The sequence below is a fragment of the Carcharhinus amblyrhynchos genome, chromosome 8, assembly GCF_965287045.1.
Source record: "Carcharhinus amblyrhynchos chromosome 8, sCarAmb.v2.hapA, whole genome shotgun sequence".
Lineage (NCBI taxonomy): Eukaryota > Metazoa > Chordata > Chondrichthyes > Carcharhiniformes > Carcharhinidae > Carcharhinus > Carcharhinus amblyrhynchos.
The window spans coordinates 91,049,388-91,070,466 of record NC_137331.1 but is presented as its reverse complement, the minus strand read 5'-3'; the positions used below and the strand labels follow the sequence as shown (position 1 = coordinate 91,070,466).

General features: G+C 54.7%; 35 non-coding genes across 35 annotated transcripts; 9 read left to right on the top strand and 26 right to left on the bottom strand.

Moving 5' to 3' along the window:
* Positions 1 to 978: 978 nt before the first annotated feature.
* Positions 979 to 1,051, bottom strand: trnaa-ugc (transfer RNA alanine (anticodon UGC)). Its single transcript has one exon. It is a non-coding gene; the product is annotated as a tRNA-Ala (tRNA).
* An 89-nt stretch (positions 1,052 to 1,140) lies between these two features.
* trnaa-agc (transfer RNA alanine (anticodon AGC)) lies at positions 1,141 to 1,213 on the bottom strand. The gene has a single exon. It is a non-coding gene; the product is annotated as a tRNA-Ala (tRNA).
* Positions 1,214 to 1,644: 431 nt separating this feature from the next.
* On the top strand, positions 1,645 to 1,717 carry trnam-cau (transfer RNA methionine (anticodon CAU)). Its single transcript has one exon. It is a non-coding gene; the product is annotated as a tRNA-Met (tRNA).
* Positions 1,718 to 1,924: 207 nt separating this feature from the next.
* Positions 1,925 to 1,997, bottom strand: trnaa-cgc (transfer RNA alanine (anticodon CGC)). Its single transcript has one exon. It is a non-coding gene; the product is annotated as a tRNA-Ala (tRNA).
* A 1,199-nt stretch (positions 1,998 to 3,196) lies between these two features.
* Positions 3,197 to 3,269, bottom strand: trnaa-ugc (transfer RNA alanine (anticodon UGC)). The gene has a single exon. It is a non-coding gene; the product is annotated as a tRNA-Ala (tRNA).
* Positions 3,270 to 3,358: 89 nt separating this feature from the next.
* On the bottom strand, positions 3,359 to 3,431 carry trnaa-agc (transfer RNA alanine (anticodon AGC)). Its single transcript has one exon. It is a non-coding gene; the product is annotated as a tRNA-Ala (tRNA).
* A 431-nt stretch (positions 3,432 to 3,862) lies between these two features.
* trnam-cau (transfer RNA methionine (anticodon CAU)) lies at positions 3,863 to 3,935 on the top strand. The gene has a single exon. It is a non-coding gene; the product is annotated as a tRNA-Met (tRNA).
* A 207-nt stretch (positions 3,936 to 4,142) lies between these two features.
* On the bottom strand, positions 4,143 to 4,215 carry trnaa-cgc (transfer RNA alanine (anticodon CGC)). The gene has a single exon. It is a non-coding gene; the product is annotated as a tRNA-Ala (tRNA).
* Positions 4,216 to 5,418: 1,203 nt separating this feature from the next.
* trnaa-ugc (transfer RNA alanine (anticodon UGC)) lies at positions 5,419 to 5,491 on the bottom strand. The gene has a single exon. It is a non-coding gene; the product is annotated as a tRNA-Ala (tRNA).
* An 89-nt stretch (positions 5,492 to 5,580) lies between these two features.
* On the bottom strand, positions 5,581 to 5,653 carry trnaa-agc (transfer RNA alanine (anticodon AGC)). Its single transcript has one exon. It is a non-coding gene; the product is annotated as a tRNA-Ala (tRNA).
* Positions 5,654 to 6,084: 431 nt separating this feature from the next.
* Positions 6,085 to 6,157, top strand: trnam-cau (transfer RNA methionine (anticodon CAU)). Its single transcript has one exon. It is a non-coding gene; the product is annotated as a tRNA-Met (tRNA).
* Positions 6,158 to 6,364: 207 nt separating this feature from the next.
* On the bottom strand, positions 6,365 to 6,437 carry trnaa-cgc (transfer RNA alanine (anticodon CGC)). Its single transcript has one exon. It is a non-coding gene; the product is annotated as a tRNA-Ala (tRNA).
* A 1,199-nt stretch (positions 6,438 to 7,636) lies between these two features.
* Positions 7,637 to 7,709, bottom strand: trnaa-ugc (transfer RNA alanine (anticodon UGC)). Its single transcript has one exon. It is a non-coding gene; the product is annotated as a tRNA-Ala (tRNA).
* Positions 7,710 to 7,798: 89 nt separating this feature from the next.
* On the bottom strand, positions 7,799 to 7,871 carry trnaa-agc (transfer RNA alanine (anticodon AGC)). Its single transcript has one exon. It is a non-coding gene; the product is annotated as a tRNA-Ala (tRNA).
* A 431-nt stretch (positions 7,872 to 8,302) lies between these two features.
* On the top strand, positions 8,303 to 8,375 carry trnam-cau (transfer RNA methionine (anticodon CAU)). The gene has a single exon. It is a non-coding gene; the product is annotated as a tRNA-Met (tRNA).
* Positions 8,376 to 8,582: 207 nt separating this feature from the next.
* trnaa-cgc (transfer RNA alanine (anticodon CGC)) lies at positions 8,583 to 8,655 on the bottom strand. The gene has a single exon. It is a non-coding gene; the product is annotated as a tRNA-Ala (tRNA).
* A 1,203-nt stretch (positions 8,656 to 9,858) lies between these two features.
* trnaa-ugc (transfer RNA alanine (anticodon UGC)) lies at positions 9,859 to 9,931 on the bottom strand. Its single transcript has one exon. It is a non-coding gene; the product is annotated as a tRNA-Ala (tRNA).
* Positions 9,932 to 10,020: 89 nt separating this feature from the next.
* On the bottom strand, positions 10,021 to 10,093 carry trnaa-agc (transfer RNA alanine (anticodon AGC)). The gene has a single exon. It is a non-coding gene; the product is annotated as a tRNA-Ala (tRNA).
* Positions 10,094 to 10,524: 431 nt separating this feature from the next.
* Positions 10,525 to 10,597, top strand: trnam-cau (transfer RNA methionine (anticodon CAU)). The gene has a single exon. It is a non-coding gene; the product is annotated as a tRNA-Met (tRNA).
* Positions 10,598 to 10,804: 207 nt separating this feature from the next.
* On the bottom strand, positions 10,805 to 10,877 carry trnaa-cgc (transfer RNA alanine (anticodon CGC)). Its single transcript has one exon. It is a non-coding gene; the product is annotated as a tRNA-Ala (tRNA).
* Positions 10,878 to 12,076: 1,199 nt separating this feature from the next.
* On the bottom strand, positions 12,077 to 12,149 carry trnaa-ugc (transfer RNA alanine (anticodon UGC)). The gene has a single exon. It is a non-coding gene; the product is annotated as a tRNA-Ala (tRNA).
* An 89-nt stretch (positions 12,150 to 12,238) lies between these two features.
* On the bottom strand, positions 12,239 to 12,311 carry trnaa-agc (transfer RNA alanine (anticodon AGC)). Its single transcript has one exon. It is a non-coding gene; the product is annotated as a tRNA-Ala (tRNA).
* Positions 12,312 to 12,742: 431 nt separating this feature from the next.
* Positions 12,743 to 12,815, top strand: trnam-cau (transfer RNA methionine (anticodon CAU)). Its single transcript has one exon. It is a non-coding gene; the product is annotated as a tRNA-Met (tRNA).
* Positions 12,816 to 13,022: 207 nt separating this feature from the next.
* On the bottom strand, positions 13,023 to 13,095 carry trnaa-cgc (transfer RNA alanine (anticodon CGC)). Its single transcript has one exon. It is a non-coding gene; the product is annotated as a tRNA-Ala (tRNA).
* A 1,191-nt stretch (positions 13,096 to 14,286) lies between these two features.
* Positions 14,287 to 14,359, bottom strand: trnaa-ugc (transfer RNA alanine (anticodon UGC)). Its single transcript has one exon. It is a non-coding gene; the product is annotated as a tRNA-Ala (tRNA).
* Positions 14,360 to 14,952: 593 nt separating this feature from the next.
* trnam-cau (transfer RNA methionine (anticodon CAU)) lies at positions 14,953 to 15,025 on the top strand. Its single transcript has one exon. It is a non-coding gene; the product is annotated as a tRNA-Met (tRNA).
* Positions 15,026 to 16,508: 1,483 nt separating this feature from the next.
* trnaa-ugc (transfer RNA alanine (anticodon UGC)) lies at positions 16,509 to 16,581 on the bottom strand. The gene has a single exon. It is a non-coding gene; the product is annotated as a tRNA-Ala (tRNA).
* Positions 16,582 to 16,670: 89 nt separating this feature from the next.
* trnaa-agc (transfer RNA alanine (anticodon AGC)) lies at positions 16,671 to 16,743 on the bottom strand. Its single transcript has one exon. It is a non-coding gene; the product is annotated as a tRNA-Ala (tRNA).
* A 431-nt stretch (positions 16,744 to 17,174) lies between these two features.
* On the top strand, positions 17,175 to 17,247 carry trnam-cau (transfer RNA methionine (anticodon CAU)). The gene has a single exon. It is a non-coding gene; the product is annotated as a tRNA-Met (tRNA).
* Positions 17,248 to 17,454: 207 nt separating this feature from the next.
* Positions 17,455 to 17,527, bottom strand: trnaa-cgc (transfer RNA alanine (anticodon CGC)). The gene has a single exon. It is a non-coding gene; the product is annotated as a tRNA-Ala (tRNA).
* Positions 17,528 to 18,726: 1,199 nt separating this feature from the next.
* Positions 18,727 to 18,799, bottom strand: trnaa-ugc (transfer RNA alanine (anticodon UGC)). The gene has a single exon. It is a non-coding gene; the product is annotated as a tRNA-Ala (tRNA).
* Positions 18,800 to 18,888: 89 nt separating this feature from the next.
* trnaa-agc (transfer RNA alanine (anticodon AGC)) lies at positions 18,889 to 18,961 on the bottom strand. Its single transcript has one exon. It is a non-coding gene; the product is annotated as a tRNA-Ala (tRNA).
* Positions 18,962 to 19,392: 431 nt separating this feature from the next.
* On the top strand, positions 19,393 to 19,465 carry trnam-cau (transfer RNA methionine (anticodon CAU)). Its single transcript has one exon. It is a non-coding gene; the product is annotated as a tRNA-Met (tRNA).
* A 207-nt stretch (positions 19,466 to 19,672) lies between these two features.
* trnaa-cgc (transfer RNA alanine (anticodon CGC)) lies at positions 19,673 to 19,745 on the bottom strand. The gene has a single exon. It is a non-coding gene; the product is annotated as a tRNA-Ala (tRNA).
* Positions 19,746 to 20,948: 1,203 nt separating this feature from the next.
* trnaa-ugc (transfer RNA alanine (anticodon UGC)) lies at positions 20,949 to 21,021 on the bottom strand. Its single transcript has one exon. It is a non-coding gene; the product is annotated as a tRNA-Ala (tRNA).
* Between the last annotated feature and the right edge of the window lie 58 nt (positions 21,022 to 21,079).

The window sequence follows — 21,079 nt, the reverse complement described above, 5'->3', positions numbered from 1 at the left end:
GCACCTTCAAAGCGAGGCGAGCCCAGAGGAAAACAGCAGTCAGTCAGCACGAGTGTGAGGAGGCAGGCGAGAAGCCTGTCTCAGCGTTAGCAATCTTCCTTTGCTTGCAGCTGAGGGCTCAGCTTTCGCTGGTGTCGCTGCTCAATGCCACTGCCGCTGGCCCGCGCGTGCAACTGCACAAACATCGCAGCCGTCTGGAGGCTCTTTTCCCACAGGCAAAGACGGCTCCTCTGCCTTCGTAGCGGCGCGTTCACTGATAAACTAGTCGTCCCGTTAGGAGTGCCGCTGTCACTGAAACTTTTGCTTACTTTTCGACGGGCGCGCAAACGTTCTTGAAGTCATTCAAGCCGTGACCTAAGGACGACTTTGGTGTCTTTACTCCTCGTGCCTTCTGCCGGACCGACTGAGCGCTCGATGCCAATCCTTCAAATACGCACGCACGCACGCACGCAGCGGATTTTCACCCTGCCCCGTTCAGCCCTTGACTGCTTCATCTACAGCTTCATGGCAAAGCTGTAGGCATACACTTAGCCGCCAGCTTCGCCCTGCACCGTGGGCCCTTTCTGACTCTGCATCACAAGCTGAGCTATTGCTGTGTCATTTCCTCAGTCTTTTCTCAACACTTTGCTTTGTGGCTCGATGCAGGCTGTACGATGGCAACTCTAGTCACCTGGTGTGCAGCGCACTTCCAAGTGTGCCTTCTTGGTGCAGTCGGCAGCGTGCGAGTCTCATCACGTGTGCACCCTGGATTCCACCTTGTGAAAGAGCAGATGTATTTGACACCTTCATTGCCAGCGTTGCTGCTGACAAATATGACGGCAGCTTCTTGCGGCAACTGCGCAAATCATTCAGAAACTCTGCGCCTGCCAGCGTGCGTGCGTGCGTGCGTGCGGCAGCGCGTGGAGAAAGCCTGGAGATGCGTAAAGTGAATGACGTGACGGACGGGCCTGAAACTTTGGGCCAAAGATAAAATCAGATTGGAGAATGTGGGCATCGATCCCACTACCTCTCGCATGCAAAGCGAGCGCTCTACCATTTGAGCTAATTCCCCGTGCCAATTCTGGCCTCAGCTTACTTGCTGTCCACGCTTCCGTCAGGCCCGGTCTCCAAGAAGCTTTGGCCCCAAGGTAAAAATCAAAGTGGAGAATGTGGGCATCGATCCCACTACCTCTCGCATGCTAAGCGAGCGCTCTACCATTTGAGCTAATTCCCCCAAGCTGTCAGTGGCACCAGCTTTCTTGCCGCTCAGGATCTCCTCAGTCCGTCTCCAAGACGCTGGAGAAAGTGCAGAGGACCTCTTCGTCGGATCGGCCTGCTCTTTCCACACCGTAGTTTTTCCATTTCATCGACATCTTTGAAATCCATTGAAAGCCACAATCTTTGCTGATTGTGACAGTGCGCCCTTTAGCCCTCGAGCGCTTCATCTACGTCTTGATGCCAAAGCTTTGGCTGTGCTGCGGCCCGCCTGCGTCAAGCTGCAGCTTGGGCCGACGTCGTGACGGATAACGTGTCTGTCTTCCTATCACAAGCTGCCATATTGTTCTCTAATCTGCCCCAATCTTGCGTGAACTCTTTGCATTGTGACCGCGTGGAGCCTGACCATGGCAAATCTACTCATGCAGTGTAGAGGGCACGCCAGCCTGTGCCTTCTTAGCGCAGTAGGCAGCGCGTCAGTCTCATAATCTGAAGGTCCTGAGTTCAATCCTCAGAGAGGGCAGGGCTATTTTTCCACCTTCTTTTCTTCCATTCACCTCTCATTGCCCTCTTTACTGCTGACAGATATGAAGGCAGCTTGCATGCTAAAGCTCTGCAAGTCATTCAGACTCTGTGCGGACGGCAGCGTGCGGACCAAGCCTGGGGACGTGTGAACTTTGCGGCAGGAATGCTGGGCACGAAGATCTGGCCCAAAGGTTAAAAATCAAAGTGGAGAATGTGGGCATCGATCCCACTGCCTCTCACATGCGAAGCGAGCGCTCTACCACTTGAGCTAATTCCCCCACGCCCATGGCTGCGCCTGCTTTCTTGCTGCCCAACATCTCCTCGCACCCTGGCTCCCAGATGCTCACGAAAGTGCAGAGAAATTCTTCATCGGATCGGCCTGCTGCTTCAACGCAGTCATTTTGCCATTCAATCGAAAGGAGCCAGCGGCCGCGCTCGTGCCGTCAGCGCGAGGGGAAATGGCATTCGACGCGTAATCGTCAGCCAAGCGGCTGCATTTGCACCTTCAAAGCGAGGCGAGCCCAGAGGAAAACAGCAGTCAGTCAGCACGAGTGTGAGGAGGCAGGCGAGAAGCCTGTCTCAGCGTTAGCAATCTTCCTTTGCTTGCAGCTGAGGGCTCAGCTTTCGCTGGTGTCGCTGCTCAATGCCACTGCCGCTGGCCCGCGCGTGCAACTGCACAAACATCGCAGCCGTCTGGAGGCTCTTTTCCCACAGGCAAAGACGGCTCCTCTGCCTTCGTAGCGGCGCGTTCACTGATAAACTAGTCGTCCCGTTAGGAGTGCCGCTGTCACTGAAACTTTTGCTTACTTTTCGACGGGCGCGCAAACGTTCTTGAAGTCATTCAAGCCGTGACCTAAGGACGACTTTGGTGTCTTTACTCCTCGTGCCTTCTGCCGGACCGACTGAGCGCTCGATGCCAATCCTTCAAATACGCACGCACGCACGCACGCAGCGGATTTTCACCCTGCCCCGTTCAGCCCTTGACTGCTTCATCTACAGCTTCATGGCAAAGCTGTAGGCATACACTTAGCCGCCAGCTTCGCCCTGCACCGTGGGCCCTTTCTGACTCTGCATCACAAGCTGAGCTATTGCTGTGTCATTTCCTCAGTCTTTTCTCAACACTTTGCTTTGTGGCTCGATGCAGGCTGTACGATGGCAACTCTAGTCACCTGGTGTGCAGCGCACTTCCAAGTGTGCCTTCTTGGTGCAGTCGGCAGCGTGCGAGTCTCATCACGTGTGCACCCTGGATTCCACCTTGTGAAAGAGCAGATGTATTTGACACCTTCATTGCCAGCGTTGCTGCTGACAAATATGACGGCAGCTTCTTGCGGCAACTGCGCAAATCATTCAGAAACTCTGCGCCTGCCAGCGTGCGTGCGTGCGTGCGTGCGGCAGCGCGTGGAGAAAGCCTGGAGATGCGTAAAGTGAATGACGTGACGGACGGGCCTGAAACTTTGGGCCAAAGATAAAATCAGATTGGAGAATGTGGGCATCGATCCCACTACCTCTCGCATGCAAAGCGAGCGCTCTACCATTTGAGCTAATTCCCCGTGCCAATTCTGGCCTCAGCTTACTTGCTGTCCACGCTTCCGTCAGGCCCGGTCTCCAAGAAGCTTTGGCCCCAAGGTAAAAATCAAAGTGGAGAATGTGGGCATCGATCCCACTACCTCTCGCATGCTAAGCGAGCGCTCTACCATTTGAGCTAATTCCCCCAAGCTGTCAGTGGCACCAGCTTTCTTGCCGCTCAGGATCTCCTCAGTCCGTCTCCAAGACGCTGGAGAAAGTGCAGAGGACCTCTTCGTCGGATCGGCCTGCTCTTTCCACACCGTAGTTTTTCCATTTCATCGACATCTTTGAAATCCATTGAAAGCCACAATCTTTGCTGATTGTGACAGTGCGCCCTTTAGCCCTCGAGCGCTTCATCTACGTCTTGATGCCAAAGCTTTGGCTGTGCTGCGGCCCGCCTGCGTCAAGCTGCAGCTTGGGCCGACGTCGTGACGGATAACCTGTCTGTCTTCCTATCACAAGCTGCCATATTGTTCTCTAATCTGCCCCAATCTTGCGTGAACTCTTTGCATTGTGACCGCGTGGAGCCTGACCATGGCAAATCTACTCATGCAGTGTAGAGGGCACGCCAGCCTGTGCCTTCTTAGCGCAGTAGGCAGCGCGTCAGTCTCATAATCTGAAGGTCCTGAGTTCAATCCTCAGAGAGGGCAGGGCTATTTTTCCACCTTCTTTTCTTCCATTCACCTCTCATTGCCCTCTTTACTGCTGACAGATATGAAGGCAGCTTGCATGCTAAAGCTCTGCAAGTCATTCAGACTCTGTGCGGACGGCAGCGTGCGGACCAAGCCTGGGGACGTGTGAACTTTGCGGCAGGAATGCTGGGCACGAAGATTTGGCCCAAAGGTTAAAAATCAAAGTGGAGAATGTGGGCATCGATCCCACTGCCTCTCACATGCGAAGCGAGCGCTCTACCACTTGAGCTAATTCCCCCACGCCCATGGCTGGGCCTGCTTTCTTGCTGCCCAACATCTCCTCGCACCCTGGCTCCCAGATGCTCACGAAAGTGCAGAGAAATTCTTCATCGGATCGGCCTGCTGCCTCAACGCAGTCATTTTGCCATTCAATCGAAAGGAGCCAGCGGCCGCGCTCGTGCCGTCAGCGCGAGGGGAAATGGCATTCGACGCGTAATCGTCAGCCAAGCGGCTGCATTTGCACCTTCAAAGCGAGGCGAGCCCAGAGGAAAACAGCAGTCAGTCAGCACGAGTGTGAGGAGGCAGGCGAGAAGCCTGTCTCAGCGTTAGCAATCTTCCTTTGCTTGCAGCTGAGGGCTCAGCTTTCGCTGGTGTCGCTGCTCAATGCCACTGCCGCTGGCCCGCGCGTGCAACTGCACAAACATCGCAGCCGTCTGGAGGCTCTTTTCCCACAGGCAAAGACGGCTCCTCTGCCTTCGTAGCGGCGCGTTCACTGATAAACTAGTCGTCCCGTTAGGAGTGCCGCTGTCACTGAAACTTTTGCTTACTTTTCGACGGGCGCGCAAACGTTCTTGAAGTCATTCAAGCCGTGACCTAAGGACGACTTTGGTGTCTTTACTCCTCGTGCCTTCTGCCGGACCGACTGAGCGCTCGATGCCAATCCTTCAAATACGCACGCACGCACGCACGCAGCGGATTTTCACCCTGCCCCGTTCAGCCCTTGACTGCTTCATCTACAGCTTCATGGCAAAGCTGTAGGCATACACTTAGCCGCCAGCTTCGCCCTGCACCGTGGGCCCTTTCTGACTCTGCATCACAAGCTGAGCTATTGCTGTGTCATTTCCTCAGTCTTTTCTCAACACTTTGCTTTGTGGCTCGATGCAGGCTGTACGATGGCAACTCTAGTCACCTGGTGTGCAGCGCACTTCCAAGTGTGCCTTCTTGGTGCAGTCGGCAGCGTGCGAGTCTCATCACGTGTGCACCCTGGATTCCACCTTGTGAAAGAGCAGATGTATTTGACACCTTCATTGCCAGCGTTGCTGCTGACAAATATGACGGCAGCTTCTTGCGGCAACTGCGCAAATCATTCAGAAACTCTGCGCCTGCCAGCGTGCGTGCGTGCGTGCGTGCGTGCGGCAGCGCGTGGAGAAAGCCTGGAGATGCGTAAAGTGAATGACGTGACGGACGGGCCTGAAACTTTGGGCCAAAGATAAAATCAGATTGGAGAATGTGGGCATCGATCCCACTACCTCTCGCATGCAAAGCGAGCGCTCTACCATTTGAGCTAATTCCCCGTGCCAATTCTGGCCTCAGCTTACTTGCTGTCCACGCTTCCGTCAGGCCCGGTCTCCAAGAAGCTTTGGCCCCAAGGTAAAAATCAAAGTGGAGAATGTGGGCATCGATCCCACTACCTCTCGCATGCTAAGCGAGCGCTCTACCATTTGAGCTAATTCCCCCAAGCTGTCAGTGGCACCAGCTTTCTTGCCGCTCAGGATCTCCTCAGTCCGTCTCCAAGACGCTGGAGAAAGTGCAGAGGACCTCTTCGTCGGATCGGCCTGCTCTTTCCACACCGTAGTTTTTCCATTTCATCGACATCTTTGAAATCCATTGAAAGCCACAATCTTTGCTGATTGTGACAGTGCGCCCTTTAGCCCTCGAGCGCTTCATCTACGTCTTGATGCCAAAGCTTTGGCTGTGCTGCGGCCCGCCTGCGTCAAGCTGCAGCTTGGGCCGACGTCGTGACGGATAACCTGTCTGTCTTCCTATCACAAGCTGCCATATTGTTCTCTAATCTGCCCCAATCTTGCGTGAACTCTTTGCATTGTGACCGCGTGGAGCCTGACCATGGCAAATCTACTCATGCAGTGTAGAGGGCACGCCAGCCTGTGCCTTCTTAGCGCAGTAGGCAGCGCGTCAGTCTCATAATCTGAAGGTCCTGAGTTCAATCCTCAGAGAGGGCAGGGCTATTTTTCCACCTTCTTTTCTTCCATTCACCTCTCATTGCCCTCTTTACTGCTGACAGATATGAAGGCAGCTTGCATGCTAAAGCTCTGCAAGTCATTCAGACTCTGTGCGGACGGCAGCGTGCGGACCAAGCCTGGGGACGTGTGAACTTTGCGGCAGGAATGCTGGGCACGAAGATCTGGCCCAAAGGTTAAAAATCAAAGTGGAGAATGTGGGCATCGATCCCACTGCCTCTCACATGCGAAGCGAGCGCTCTACCACTTGAGCTAATTCCCCCACGCCCATGGCTGCGCCTGCTTTCTTGCTGCCCAACATCTCCTCGCACCCTGGCTCCCAGATGCTCACGAAAGTGCAGAGAAATTCTTCATCGGATCGGCCTGCTGCTTCAACGCAGTCATTTTGCCATTCAATCGAAAGGAGCCAGCGGCCGCGCTCGTGCCGTCAGCGCGAGGGGAAATGGCATTCGACGCGTAATCGTCAGCCAAGCGGCTGCATTTGCACCTTCAAAGCGAGGCGAGCCCAGAGGAAAACAGCAGTCAGTCAGCACGAGTGTGAGGAGGCAGGCGAGAAGCCTGTCTCAGCGTTAGCAATCTTCCTTTGCTTGCAGCTGAGGGCTCAGCTTTCGCTGGTGTCGCTGCTCAATGCCACTGCCGCTGGCCCGCGCGTGCAACTGCACAAACATCGCAGCCGTCTGGAGGCTCTTTTCCCACAGGCAAAGACGGCTCCTCTGCCTTCGTAGCGGCGCGTTCACTGATAAACTAGTCGTCCCGTTAGGAGTGCCGCTGTCACTGAAACTTTTGCTTACTTTTCGACGGGCGCGCAAACGTTCTTGAAGTCATTCAAGCCGTGACCTAAGGACGACTTTGGTGTCTTTACTCCTCGTGCCTTCTGCCGGACCGACTGAGCGCTCGATGCCAATCCTTCAAATACGCACGCACGCACGCACGCAGCGGATTTTCACCCTGCCCCGTTCAGCCCTTGACTGCTTCATCTACAGCTTCATGGCAAAGCTGTAGGCATACACTTAGCCGCCAGCTTCGCCCTGCACCGTGGGCCCTTTCTGACTCTGCATCACAAGCTGAGCTATTGCTGTGTCATTTCCTCAGTCTTTTCTCAACACTTTGCTTTGTGGCTCGATGCAGGCTGTACGATGGCAACTCTAGTCACCTGGTGTGCAGCGCACTTCCAAGTGTGCCTTCTTGGTGCAGTCGGCAGCGTGCGAGTCTCATCACGTGTGCACCCTGGATTCCACCTTGTGAAAGAGCAGATGTATTTGACACCTTCATTGCCAGCGTTGCTGCTGACAAATATGACGGCAGCTTCTTGCGGCAACTGCGCAAATCATTCAGAAACTCTGCGCCTGCCAGCGTGCGTGCGTGCGTGCGTGCGGCAGCGCGTGGAGAAAGCCTGGAGATGCGTAAAGTGAATGACGTGACGGACGGGCCTGAAACTTTGGGCCAAAGATAAAATCAGATTGGAGAATGTGGGCATCGATCCCACTACCTCTCGCATGCAAAGCGAGCGCTCTACCATTTGAGCTAATTCCCCGTGCCAATTCTGGCCTCAGCTTACTTGCTGTCCACGCTTCCGTCAGGCCCGGTCTCCAAGAAGCTTTGGCCCCAAGGTAAAAATCAAAGTGGAGAATGTGGGCATCGATCCCACTACCTCTCGCATGCTAAGCGAGCGCTCTACCATTTGAGCTAATTCCCCCAAGCTGTCAGTGGCACCAGCTTTCTTGCCGCTCAGGATCTCCTCAGTCCGTCTCCAAGACGCTGGAGAAAGTGCAGAGGACCTCTTCGTCGGATCGGCCTGCTCTTTCCACACCGTAGTTTTTCCATTTCATCGACATCTTTGAAATCCATTGAAAGCCACAATCTTTGCTGATTGTGACAGTGCGCCCTTTAGCCCTCGAGCGCTTCATCTACGTCTTGATGCCAAAGCTTTGGCTGTGCTGCGGCCCGCCTGCGTCAAGCTGCAGCTTGGGCCGACGTCGTGACGGATAACGTGTCTGTCTTCCTATCACAAGCTGCCATATTGTTCTCTAATCTGCCCCAATCTTGCGTGAACTCTTTGCATTGTGACCGCGTGGAGCCTGACCATGGCAAATCTACTCATGCAGTGTAGAGGGCACGCCAGCCTGTGCCTTCTTAGCGCAGTAGGCAGCGCGTCAGTCTCATAATCTGAAGGTCCTGAGTTCAATCCTCAGAGAGGGCAGGGCTATTTTTCCACCTTCTTTTCTTCCATTCACCTCTCATTGCCCTCTTTACTGCTGACAGATATGAAGGCAGCTTGCATGCTAAAGCTCTGCAAGTCATTCAGACTCTGTGCGGACGGCAGCGTGCGGACCAAGCCTGGGGACGTGTGAACTTTGCGGCAGGAATGCTGGGCACGAAGATCTGGCCCAAAGGTTAAAAATCAAAGTGGAGAATGTGGGCATCGATCCCACTGCCTCTCACATGCGAAGCGAGCGCTCTACCACTTGAGCTAATTCCCCCACGCCTATGGCTGCGCCTGCTTTCTTGCTGCCCAACATCTCCTCGCACCCTGGCTCCCAGATGCTCACGAAAGTGCAGAGAAATTCTTCATCGGATCGGCCTGCTGCTTCAACGCAGTCATTTTGCCATTCAATCGAAAGGAGCCAGCGGCCGCGCTCGTGCCGTCAGCGCGAGGGGAAATGGCATTCGACGCGTAATCGTCAGCCAAGCGGCTGCATTTGCACCTTCAAAGCGAGGCGAGCCCAGAGGAAAACAGCAGTCAGTCAGCACGAGTGTGAGGAGGCAGGCGAGAAGCCTGTCTCAGCGTTAGCAATCTTCCTTTGCTTGCAGCTGAGGGCTCAGCTTTCGCTGGTGTCGCTGCTCAATGCCACTGCCGCTGGCCCGCGCGTGCAACTGCACAAACATCGCAGCCGTCTGGAGGCTCTTTTCCCACAGGCAAAGACGGCTCCTCTGCCTTCGTAGCGGCGCGTTCACTGATAAACTAGTCGTCCCGTTAGGAGTGCCGCTGTCACTGAAACTTTTGCTTACTTTTCGACGGGCGCGCAAACGTTCTTGAAGTCATTCAAGCCGTGACCTAAGGACGACTTTGGTGTCTTTACTCCTCGTGCCTTCTGCCGGACCGACTGAGCGCTCGATGCCAATCCTTCAAATACGCACGCACGCACGCACGCAGCGGATTTTCACCCTGCCCCGTTCAGCCCTTGACTGCTTCATCTACAGCTTCATGGCAAAGCTGTAGGCATACACTTAGCCGCCAGCTTCGCCCTGCACCGTGGGCCCTTTCTGACTCTGCATCACAAGCTGAGCTATTGCTGTGTCATTTCCTCAGTCTTTTCTCAACACTTTGCTTTGTGGCTCGATGCAGGCTGTACGATGGCAACTCTAGTCACCTGGTGTGCAGCGCACTTCCAAGTGTGCCTTCTTGGTGCAGTCGGCAGCGTGCGAGTCTCATCACGTGTGCACCCTGGATTCCACCTTGTGAAAGAGCAGATGTATTTGACACCTTCATTGCCAGCGTTGCTGCTGACAAATATGACGGCAGCTTCTTGCGGCAACTGCGCAAATCATTCAGAAACTCTGCGCCTGCCAGCGTGCGTGCGTGCGTGCGTGCGTGCGGCAGCGCGTGGAGAAAGCCTGGAGATGCGTAAAGTGAATGACGTGACGGACGGGCCTGAAACTTTGGGCCAAAGATAAAATCAGATTGGAGAATGTGGGCATCGATCCCACTACCTCTCGCATGCAAAGCGAGCGCTCTACCATTTGAGCTAATTCCCCGTGCCAATTCTGGCCTCAGCTTACTTGCTGTCCACGCTTCCGTCAGGCCCGGTCTCCAAGAAGCTTTGGCCCCAAGGTAAAAATCAAAGTGGAGAATGTGGGCATCGATCCCACTACCTCTCGCATGCTAAGCGAGCGCTCTACCATTTGAGCTAATTCCCCCAAGCTGTCAGTGGCACCAGCTTTCTTGCCGCTCAGGATCTCCTCAGTCCGTCTCCAAGACGCTGGAGAAAGTGCAGAGGACCTCTTCGTCGGATCGGCCTGCTCTTTCCACACCGTAGTTTTTCCATTTCATCGACATCTTTGAAATCCATTGAAAGCCACAATCTTTGCTGATTGTGACAGTGCGCCCTTTAGCCCTCGAGCGCTTCATCTACGTCTTGATGCCAAAGCTTTGGCTGTGCTGCGGCCCGCCTGCGTCAAGCTGCAGCTTGGGCCGACGTCGTGACGGATAACGTGTCTGTCTTCCTATCACAAGCTGCCATATTGTTCTCTAATCTGCCCCAATCTTGCGTGAACTCTTTGCATTGTGACCGCGTGGAGCCTGACCATGGCAAATCTACTCATGCAGTGTAGAGGGCACGCCAGCCTGTGCCTTCTTAGCGCAGTAGGCAGCGCGTCAGTCTCATAATCTGAAGGTCCTGAGTTCAATCCTCAGAGAGGGCAGGGCTATTTTTCCACCTTCTTTTCTTCCATTCACCTCTCATTGCCCTCTTTACTGCTGACAGATATGAAGGCAGCTTGCATGCTAAAGCTCTGCAAGTCATTCAGACTCTGTGCGGACGGCAGCGTGCGGACCAAGCCTGGGGACGTGTGAACTTTGCGGCAGGAATGCTGGGCACGAAGATCTGGCCCAAAGGTTAAAAATCAAAGTGGAGAATGTGGGCATCGATCCCACTGCCTCTCACATGCGAAGCGAGCGCTCTACCACTTGAGCTAATTCCCCCACGCCTATGGCTGCGCCTGCTTTCTTGCTGCCCAACATCTCCTCGCACCCTGGCTCCCAGATGCTCACGAAAGTGCAGAGAAATTCTTCATCGGATCGGCCTGCTGCTTCAACGCAGTCATTTTGCCATTCAATCGAAAGGAGCCAGCGGCCGCGCTCGTGCCGTCAGCGCGAGGGGAAATGGCATTCGACGCGTAATCGTCAGCCAAGCGGCTGCATTTGCACCTTCAAAGCGAGGCGAGCCCAGAGGAAAACAGCAGTCAGTCAGCACGAGTGTGAGGAGGCAGGCGAGAAGCCTGTCTCAGCGTTAGCAATCTTCCTTTGCTTGCAGCTGAGGGCTCAGCTTTCGCTGGTGTCGCTGCTCAATGCCACTGCCGCTGGCCCGCGCGTGCAACTGCACAAACATCGCAGCCGTCTGGAGGCTCTTTTCCCACAGGCAAAGACGGCTCCTCTGCCTTCGTAGCGGCGCGTTCACTGATAAACTAGTCGTCCCGTTAGGAGTGCCGCTGTCACTGAAACTTTTGCTTACTTTTCGACGGGCGCGCAAACGTTCTTGAAGTCATTCAAGCCGTGACCTAAGGACGACTTTGGTGTCTTTACTCCTCGTGCCTTCTGCCGGACCGACTGAGCGCTCGATGCCAATCCTTCAAATACGCACGCACGCACGCACGCAGCGGATTTTCACCCTGCCCCGTTCAGCCCTTGACTGCTTCATCTACAGCTTCATGGCAAAGCTGTAGGCATACACTTAGCCGCCAGCTTCGCCCTGCACCGTGGGCCCTTTCTGACTCTGCATCACAAGCTGAGCTATTGCTGTGTCATTTCCTCAGTCTTTTCTCAACACTTTGCTTTGTGGCTCGATGCAGGCTGTACGATGGCAACTCTAGTCACCTGGTGTGCAGCGCACTTCCAAGTGTGCCTTCTTGGTGCAGTCGGCAGCGTGCGAGTCTCATCACGTGTGCACCCTGGATTCCACCTTGTGAAAGAGCAGATGTATTTGACACCTTCATTGCCAGCGTTGCTGCTGACAAATATGACGGCAGCTTCTTGCGGCAACTGCGCAAATCATTCAGAAACTCTGCGCCTGCCAGCGTGCGTGCGTGCGTGCGTGCGGCAGCGCGTGGAGAAAGCCTGGAGATGCGTAAAGTGAATGACGTGACGGACGGGCCTGAAACTTTGGGCCAAAGATAAAATCAGATTGGAGAATGTGGGCATCGATCCCACTACCTCTCGCATGCAAAGCGAGCGCTCTACCACTTGAGCTAATTCCCCGTGCCAATTCTGGCCTCAGCTTACTTGCTGTCCACGCTTCCGTCAGGCCCGGTCTCCAAGAAGCTTTGGCCCCAAGGTAAAAATCAAAGTGGAGAATGTGGGCATCGATCCCACTACCTCTCGCATGCTAAGCGAGCGCTCTACCATTTGAGCTAATTCCCCCAAGCTGTCAGTGGCACCAGCTTTCTTGCCGCTCAGGATCTCCTCAGTCCGTCTCCAAGACGCTGGAGAAAGTGCAGAGGACCTCTTCGTCGGATCGGCCTGCTCTTTCCACACCGTAGTTTTTCCATTTCATCGACATCTTTGAAATCCATTGAAAGCCACAATCTTTGCTGATTGTGACAGTGCGCCCTTTAGCCCTCGAGCGCTTCATCTACGTCTTGATGCCAAAGCTTTGGCTGTGCTGCGGCCCGCCTGCGTCAAGCTGCAGCTTGGGCCGACGTCGTGACGGATAACGTGTCTGTCTTCCTATCACAAGCTGCCATATTGTTCTCTAATCTGCCCCAATCTTGCGTGAACTCTTTGCATTGTGACCGCGTGGAGCCTGACCATGGCAAATCTACTCATGCAGTGTAGAGGGCACGCCAGCCTGTGCCTTCTTAGCGCAGTAGGCAGCGCGTCAGTCTCATAATCTGAAGGTCCTGAGTTCAATCCTCAGAGAGGGCAGGGCTATTTTTCCACCTTCTTTTCTTCCATTCACCTCTCATTGCCCTCTTTACTGCTGACAGATATGAAGGCAGCTTGCATGCTAAAGCTCTGCAAGTCATTCAGACTCTGTGCGGACGGCAGCGTGCGGACCAAGCCTGGGGACGTGTGAACTTTGCGGCAGGAATGCTGGGCACGAAGATCTGGCCCAAAGGTTAAAAATCAAAGTGGAGAATGTGGGCATCGATCCCACTGCCTCTCACATGCGAAGCGAGCGCTCTACCACTTGAGCTAATTCCCCCACGCCCATGGCTGCGCCTGCTTTCTTGCTGCCCAACATCTCCTCGCACCCTGGCTCCCAGATGCTCACGAAAGTGCAGAGAAATTCTTCATCGGATCGGCCTGCTGCTTCAACGCAGTCATTTTGCCATTCAATCGAAAGGAGCCAGCGGCCGCGCTCGTGCCGTCAGCGCGAGGGGAAATGGCATTCGACGCGTAATCGTCAGCCAAGCGGCTGCATTTGCACCTTCAAAGCGAGGCGAGCCCAGAGGAAAACAGCAGTCAGTCAGCACGAGTGTGAGGAGGCAGGCGAGAAGCCTGTCTCAGCGTTAGCAATCTTCCTTTGCTTGCAGCTGAGGGCTCAGCTTTCGCTGGTGTCGCTGCTCAATGCCACTGCCGCTGGCCCGCGCGTGCAACTGCACAAACATCGCAGCCGTCTGGAGGCTCTTTTCCCACAGGCAAAGACGGCTCCTCTGCCTTCGTAGCGGCGCGTTCACTGATAAACTAGTCGTCCCGTTAGGAGTGCCGCTGTCACTGAAACTTTTGCTTACTTTTCGACGGGCGCGCAAACGTTCTTGAAGTCATTCAAGCCGTGACCTAAGGACGACTTTGGTGTCTTTACTCCTCGTGCCTTCTGCCGGACCGACTGAGCGCTCGATGCCAATCCTTCAAATACGCACGCACGCAGCGGATTTTCACCCTGCCCCGTTCAGCCCTTGACTGCTTCATCTACAGCTTCATGGCAAAGCTGTAGGCATACACTTAGCCGCCAGCTTCGCCCTGCACCGTGGGCCCTTTCTGACTCTGCATCACAAGCTGAGCTATTGCTGTGTCATTTCCTCAGTCTTTTCTCAACACTTTGCTTTGTGGCTCGATGCAGGCTGTACGATGGCAACTCTAGTCACCTGGTGTGCAGCGCACTTCCAAGTGTGCCTTCTTGGTGCAGTCGGCAGCGTGCGAGTCTCATCACGTGTGCACCCTGGATTCCACCTTGTGAAAGAGCAGATGTATTTGACACCTTCATTGCCAGCGTTGCTGCTGACAAATATGACGGCAGCTTCTTGCGGCAACTGCGCAAATCATTCAGAAACTCTGCGCCTGCCAGCGTGCGTGCGTGCGTGCGTGCGGCAGCGCGTGGAGAAAGCCTGGAGATGCGTAAAGTGAATGACGTGACGGACGGGCCTGAAACTTTGGGCCAAAGATAAAATCAGATTGGAGAATGTGGGCATCGATCCCACTACCTCTCGCATGCAAAGCGAGCGCTCTACCATTTGAGCTAATTCCCCGTGCCAATTCTGGCCTCAGCTTACTTGCTGTCCACGCTTCCGTCAGGCCCGGTCTCCAAGAAGCTTTGGCCCCAAGGTAAAAATCAAAGTGGAGAATGTGGGCATCGATCCCACTACCTCTCGCATGCTAAGCGAGCGCTCTACCATTTGAGCTGATTCCCCCAAGCAGTCTGCGGCACCAGCTTTCTTGCCGCTCAGGATCTCCTCAGTCCGTCTCCAAGACGCTGGAGAAAGTGCAGAGGACCTCTTCGTCGGATCGGCCTGCTCTTTCCACACCGTAGTTTTTCCATTTCATCGACATCTTTGAAATCCATTGAAAGCCACAATCTTTGCTGATTGTGACAGTGCGCCCTTTAGCCCTCGAGCGCTTCATCTACGTCTTGATGCCAAAGCTTTGGCTGTGCTGCGGCCCGCCTGCGTCAAGCTGCAGCTTGGGCCGACGTCGTGACGGATAACCTGTCTGTCTTCCTATCACAAGCTGCCATATTGTTCTCTAATCTGCCCCAATCTTGCGTGAACTCTTTGCATTGTGACCGCGTGGAGCCTGACCATGGCAAATCTACTCATGCAGTGTAGAGGGCACGCCAGCCTGTGCCTTCTTAGCGCAGTAGGCAGCGCGTCAGTCTCATAATCTGAAGGTCCTGAGTTCAATCCTCAGAGAGGGCAGGGCTATTTTTCCACCTTCTTTTCTTCCATTCACCTCTCATTGCCCTCTTTACTGCTGACAGATATGAAGGCAGCTTGCATGCAAAAGCTCTGCAAGTCATTCAGACTCTGTGCGGACGGCAGCGTGCGGACCAAGCCTGGGGACGTGTGAACTTTGCGGCAGGAATGCTGGGCACGAAGATCTGGCCCAAAGGTTAAAAATCAAAGTGGAGAATGTGGGCATCGATCCCACTGCCTTTCACATGCGAAGCGAGCGCTCTACCACTTGAGCTAATTCCCCCACGCCCATGGCTGCGCCTGCTTTCTTGCTGCCCAACATCTCCTCGCACCCTGGCTCCCAGATGCTCACGAAAGTGCAGAGAAATTCTTCATCGGATCGGCCTGCTGCTTCAACGCAGTCATTTTGCCATTCAATCGAAAGGAGCCAGCGGCCGCGCTCGTGCCGTCAGCGCGAGGGGAAATGGCATTCGACGCGTAATCGTCAGCCAAGCGGCTGCATTTGCACCTTCAAAGCGAGGCGAGCCCAGAGGAAAACAGCAGTCAGTCAGCACGAGTGTGAGGAGGCAGGCGAGAAGCCTGTCTCAGCGTTAGCAATCTTCCTTTGCTTGCAGCTGAGGGCTCAGCTTTCGCTGGTGTCGCTGCTCAATGCCACTGCCGCTGGCCCGCGCGTGCAACTGCACAAACATCGCAGCCGTCTGGAGGCTCTTTTCCCACAGGCAAAGACGGCTCCTCTGCCTTCGTAGCGGCGCGTTCACTGATAAACTAGTCGTCCCGTTAGGAGTGCCGCTGTCACTGAAACTTTTGCTTACTTTTCGACGGGCGCGCAAACGTTCTTGAAGTCATTCAAGCCGTGACCTAAGGACGACTTTGGTGTCTTTACTCCTCGTGCCTTCTGCCGGACCGACTGAGCGCTCGATGCCAATCCTTCAAATACGCAGGCACGCACGCACGCAGCGGATTTTCACCCTGCCCCGTTCAGCCCTTGACTGCTTCATCTACAGCTTCATGGCAAAGCTGTAGGCATACACTTAGCCGCCAGCTTCGCCCTGCACCGTGGGCCCTTTCTGACTCTGCATCACAAGCTGAGCTATTGCTGTGTCATTTCCTCAGTCTTTTCTCAACACTTTGCTTTGTGGCTCGATGCAGGCTGTACGATGGCAACTCTAGTCACCTGGTGTGCAGCGCACTTCCAAGTGTGCCTTCTTGGTGCAGTCGGCAGCGTGCGAGTCTCATCACGTGTGCACCCTGGATTCCACCTTGTGAAAGAGCAGATGTATTTGACACCTTCATTGCCAGCGTTGCTGCTGACAAATATGACGGCAGCTTCTTGCGGCAACTGCGCAAATCATTCAGAAACTCTGCGCCTGCCAGCGTGCGTGCGTGCGTGCGTGCGTGCGGCAGCGCGTGGAGAAAGCCTGGAGATGCGTAAAGTGAATGACGTGACGGACGGGCCTGAAACTTTGGGCCAAAGATAAAATCAGATTGGAGAATGTGGGCATCGATCCCACTACCTCTCGCATGCAAAGCGAGCGCTCTACCATTTGAGCTAATTCCCCGTGCCAATTCTGGCCTCAGCTTACTTGCTGTCCACGCTTCCGTCAGGCCCGGTCTCCAAGAAGCTTTGGCCCCAAGGTAAAAATCAAAGTGGAGAATGTGGGCATCGATCCCACTACCTCTCGCATGCTAAGCGAGCGCTCTACCATTTGAGCTAATTCCCCCAAGCTGTCAGTGGCATCAGCTTTCTTGCCACTCAGGATCTCCTCAGTCCGTCTCCAAGACGCTGGAGAAAGTGCAGAGGACCTCTTCGTCGGATCGGCCTGCTCTTTCCACACCGTAGTTTTTCCATTTCATCGACATCTTTGAAATCCATTGAAAGCCACAATCTTTGCTGATTGTGACAGTGCGCCCTTTAGCCCTCGAGCGCTTCATCTACGTCTTGATGCCAAAGTTTTGGCTGTGCTGCGGCCCGCCTGCGTCAAGCTGCAGCTTGGGCCGACGTCGTGACGGATAACGTGTCTGTCTTCCTATCACAAGCTGCCATATTGTTCTCTAATCTGCCCCAATCTTGCGTGAACTCTTTGCATTGTGACCGCGTGGAGCCTGACCATGGCAAATCTACTCATGCAGTGTAGAGGGCACGCCAGCCTGTGCCTTCTTAGCGCAGTAGGCAGCCCGTCAGTCTCATAATCTGAAGGTCCTGAGTTCAATCCTCAGAGAGGGCAGGGCTATTTTTCCACCTTCTTTTCTTCCATTCACCTCTCATTGCCCTCTTTACTGCTGACAGATATGAAGGCAGCTTGCATGCAAAAGCTCTGCAAGTCATTCAGACTCTGTGCGGACGGCAGCGTGCGGACCAAGCCTGGGGACGTGTGAACTTTGCGGCAGGAATGCTGGGCACGAAGATTTGGCCCAAAGGTTAAAAATCAAAGTGGAGAATGTGGGCATCGATCCCACTGCCTCTCACATGCGAAGCGAGCGCTCTACCACTTGAGCTAATTCCCCCACGCCCATGGCTGCGCCTGCTTTCTTGCTGCCCAACATCTCCTCGCACCCTGGCTCCCAGATGCTCACGAAAGTGCAGAGAAATTCTTCATCGGATCGGCCTGCTGCTTCAACGCAGTCATTTTGCCATTCAATCGAAAGGAGCCAGCGGCCGCGCTCGTGCCGTCAGCGCGAGGGGAAATGGCATTCGACGCGTAATCGTCAGCCAAGCGGCTGCATTTGCACCTTCAAAGCGAGGCGAGCCCAGAGGAAAACAGCAGTCAGTCAGCACGAGTGTGAGGAGGCAGGCGAGAAGCCTGTCTCAGCGTTAGCAATCTTCCTTTGCTTGCAGCTGAGGGCTCAGCTTTCGCTGGTGTCGCTGCTCAATGCCACTGCCGCTGGCCCGCGCGTGCAACTGCACAAACATCGCAGCCGTCTGGAGGCTCTTTTCCCACAGGCAAAGACGGCTCCTCTGCCTTCGTAGCGGCGCGTTCACTGATAAACTAGTCGTCCCGTTAGGAGTGCCGCTGTCACTGAAACTTTTGCTTACTTTTCGACGGGCGCGCAAACGTTCTTGAAGTCATTCAAGCCGTGACCTAAGGACGACTTTGGTGTCTTTACTCCTCGTGCCTTCTGCCGGACCGACTGAGCGCTCGATGCCAATCCTTCAAATACGCAGGCACGCACGCACGCAGCGGATTTTCACCCTGCCCCGTTCAGCCCTTGACTGCTTCATCTACAGCTTCATGGCAAAGCTGTAGGCATACACTTAGCCGCCAGCTTCGCCCTGCACCGTGGGCCCTTTCTGACTCTGCATCACAAGCTGAGCTATTGCTGTGTCATTTCCTCAGTCTTTTCTCAACACTTTGCTTTGTGGCTCGATGCAGGCTGTACGATGGCAACTCTAGTCACCTGGTGTGCAGCTCACTTCCAAGTGTGCCTTCTTGGTGCAGTCGGCAGCGTGCGAGTCTCATCACGTGTGCACCCTGGATTCCACCTTGTGAAAGAGCAGATGTATTTGACACCTTCATTGCCAGCGTTGCTGCTGACAAATATGACGGCAGCTTCTTGCGGCAACTGCGCAAATCATTCAGAAACTCTGCGCCTGCCAGCGTGCGTGCGTGCGTGCGTGCGGCAGCGCGTGGAGAAAGCCTGGAGATGCGTAAAGTGAATGACGTGACGGACGGGCCTGAAACTTTGGGCCAAAGATAAAATCAGACTGGAGAATGTGGGCATCGATCCCACTACCTCTCGCATGCAAAGCGAGCGCTCTACCATTTGAGCTAATTCCCCGTGCCAATTCTGGCCTCAGCTTACTTGCTGTCCACGCTTCCGTCAGGCCCGGTCTCCAAGAAGCTTTGGCCCCAAGGTAAAAATCAAAGTGGAGAATGTGGGCATCGATCCCACTACCTCTCGCATGCTAAGCGAGCGCTCTACCATTTGAGCTAATTCCCCCAAGCTGTCAGTGGCACCAGCTTTCTTGCCGCTCAGGATCTCCTCAGTCCGTCTCCAAGACGCTGGAGAAAGTGCAGAGGACCTCTTCGTCGGATCGGCCTGCTCTTTCCACACCGTAGTTTTTCCATTTCATCGACATCTTTGAAATCCATTGAAAGCCACAATCTTTGCTGATTGTGACAGTGCGCCCTTTAGCCCTCGAGCGCTTCATCTACGTCTTGATGCCAAAGTTTTGGCTGTGCTGCGGCCCGCCTGCGTCAAGCTGCAGCTTGGGCCGACGTCGTGACGGATAACGTGTCTGTCTTCCTATCACAAGCTGCCATATTGTTCTCTAATCTGCCCCAATCTTGCGTGAACTCTTTGCATTGTGACCGCGTGGAGCCTGACCATGGCAAATCTACTCATGCAGTGTAGAGGGCATGCCAGCCTGTGCCTTCTTAGCGCAGTAGGCAGCGCGTCAGTCTCATAATCTGAAGGTCCTGAGTTCAATCCTCAGAGAGGGCAGGGCTATTTTTCCACCTTCTTTTCTTCCATTCACCTCTCATTGCCCTCTTTACTGCTGACAGATATGAAGGCAGCTTGCATGCAAAAGCTCTGCAAGTCATTCAGACTCTGTGCGGACGGCAGCGTGCGGACCAAGCCTGGGGACGTGTGAACTTTGCGGCAGGAATGCTGGGCACGAAGATTTGGCCCAAAGGTTAAAAATCAAAGTGGAGAATGTGGGCATCGATCCCACTGCCTCTCACATGCGAAGCGAGCGCTCTACCACTTGAGCTAATTCCCCCACGCCCATGGCTGCGCCTGCTTTCTTGCTGCCCAACATCTCCTCGCACCCTGGCTCCCAGATGCTCACGAAAGTGCAGAGAAATTCTTCATCGGATCGGCCTGCTGCTTCAACGCAGTCATTTTGCCATTCAATCGAAAGGAGCCAGCGGCCGCGCTCGTGCCGTCAGCGCGAGGGGAAATGGCATTCGACGCGTAATCGTCAGCCAAGCGGCTGCATTTGCACCTTCAAAGCGAGGCGAGCCCAGAGGAAAACAGCAGTCAGTCAGCACGAGTGTGAGGAGGCAGGCGAGAAGCCTGTCTCAGCGTTAGCAATCTTCCTTTGCTTGCAGCTGAGGGCTCAGCTTTCGCTGGTGTCGCTGCTCAATGCCACTGCCGCTGGCCCGCGCGTGCAACTGCACAAACATCGCAGCCGTCTGGAGGCTCTTTTCCCACAGGCAAAGACGGCTCCTCTGCCTTCGTAGCGGCGCGTTCACTGATAAACTAGTCGTCCCGTTAGGAGTGCCGCTGTCACTGAAACTTTTGCTTACTTTTCGACGGGCGCGCAAACGTTCTTGAAGTCATTCAAGCCGTGACCTAAGGACGACTTTGGTGTCTTTACTCCTCGTGCCTTCTGCCGGACCGACTGAGCGCTCGATGCCAATCCTTCAAATACGCAGGCACGCACGCACGCAGCGGATTTTCACCCTGCCCCGTTCAGCCCTTGACTGCTTCATCTACAGCTTCATGGCAAAGCTGTAGGCATACACTTAGCCGCCAGCTTCGCCCTGCACCGTGGGCCCTTTCTGACTCTGCATCACAAGCTGAGCTATTGCTGTGTCATTTCCTCAGTCTTTTCTCAACACTTTGCTTTGTGGCTCGATGCAGGCTGTACGATGGCAACTCTAGTCACCTGGTGTGCAGCGCACTTCCAAGTGTGCCTTCTTGGTGCAGTCGGCAGCGTGCGAGTCTCATCACGTGTGCACCCTGGATTCCACCTTGTGAAAGAGCAGATGTATTTGACACCTTCATTGCCAGCGTTGCTGCTGACAAATATGACGGCAGCTTCTTGCGGCAACTGCGCAAATCATTCAGAAACTCTGCGCCTGCCAGCGTGCGTGCGTGCGTGCGTGCGTGCGGCAGCGCGTGGAGAAAGCCTGGAGATGCGTAAAGTGAATGACGTGACGGACGGGCCTGAAACTTTGGGCCAAAGATAAAATCAGATTGGAGAATGTGGGCATCGATCCCACTACCTCTCGCATGCAAAGCGAGCGCTCTACCATTTGAGCTAATTCCCCGTGCCAATTCTGGCCTCAGCTTACTTGCTGTCCACGCTTCCGTCAGGCCCGGTCTCCA